Source organism: Canis lupus, chromosome 8 (assembly GCF_011100685.1).
Source record: "Canis lupus familiaris isolate Mischka breed German Shepherd chromosome 8, alternate assembly UU_Cfam_GSD_1.0, whole genome shotgun sequence".
Classification (NCBI taxonomy): domain Eukaryota; kingdom Metazoa; phylum Chordata; class Mammalia; order Carnivora; family Canidae; genus Canis; species Canis lupus.
Genome location: NC_049229.1, coordinates 128,810 through 130,383, shown reverse-complemented (window position 1 = coordinate 130,383; position 1,574 = coordinate 128,810).

Sequence of the window (1,574 nt, the reverse complement as noted above, 5' to 3'; positions counted from 1 at the left end):
ATAAAACATAATGAAGGGCATAAAGGGGAACATAGAAATTGAGTGGGGAAATACCAGAAAGGGAGTCAGAACATGAGAGACTCCTAACTCTGGGAAATGAACTAGGGGTGGTAAAAAGGGAGGTGGACGGGGTGGGGGGAGGAACAGGGAGACAGGCACTTAGGGGACACATGATGGGATGACCACTGGATGTTATTCTATATGTTGGCAAATTGAACACCAATAAAAGTAAATTTAAAAAAAATTTTAAAAAAGAAGATTCAGCTGTAGTGCCAGCTATGTGGCAATTCCTTGCAGGCTATGAGAAGATTCTCCATAGGGCTATATATGTTCCAAATCTGCTCCTAATATATGATGCTGTTTCTCCCATAGTGCGCATTCACAGCTGCAGAAGTCAAGGCCTGGAACTGGGAGTGGTACTACTCACTACAACGCTTCATGATCTATTTGCAAAATGTTGACTCTCTGTTCCCACGATTTTATATTCTGCTGGCCTAGAGGTCTCAGTTACAAAGAGAGACACAAAAACAATTCCACTGATCTGGAAATTGAAACTGCTGCCTGGCCACTTTGAGCTCTTCATGCCTCTGAATCAACAGGCAAGGAAGGAAGTTACTATGCTGGCTGGGGGATTAATCCCAAATACCTGGGAGAAATTGGATGAGCTCCACAATGGAGGTTAAGAAGAGCATGTGTGAAAATCAGAGGATCACTTAAGACATCTTTTTTTTAATTTTTATTTATTTATGATAGTTACAGAGAGAGAGAGAGGCAGAGACACAGGCAGAGGGAGAAGCAGGCTCCATGCACCGGGAGCCCGATGTGGGATTCGATCCTGGGTCTCCAGGATCACGCCCTGGGCCAAAGGCAGGCGCCAAACCGCTGTGCCACCCAGGGATCCCAAGACATCTTTTAATATTACCTTCATGTTTTCATTTTCATTTCCTTCCATGTATTTTTAAGTTAATACTTTAATTTCCTGGTTAACCCATGCATTATTAGCAGGAGGATATTCTTTAACCCTCATGTATTTGTAGTATTTCCATTTTTTTTTTTTTGTGGATGACCTTAAATTTCATACCATTGTCGTTGGAAAATATGCATGGTATAATCTTAATCTTTTTGTACTTGTTAAGGGCTGATTTGTGACGGGGTATGTGGTCTATTCTGGAGAATGTTCAATATGCACTCAAAAAGACTGTGTCTTCTGCTGTTTTAAGAAGAAATGTTCTGAATATATTTGTTAAGTTAAAAAGAAAAAAAAAGAAGAGAAATGACAAATACCGTCCATTTCCTTCTATGTGGATTGAACTGGAGGGTATTATGCTGAGGGAAATAAGTCAATCGGAGAATGGCAATCATTACATGGTCTCATTCATTTAGAGAATATAAAAAATAGTGAACAGGAATAAAGGAAAAAGGAGAGAAAATGAGTGGAAATATCAGTTGACGATGACAGACTATGAAAGACGCCTAACTCTGGGAAAGTATCAAGGTGTAGTGGAATGGGAGGTACTTTGGGGGTTGCAGTGACTGGATGACCGGCGCTGAGGGGGGCACTTGACCGGATGAGC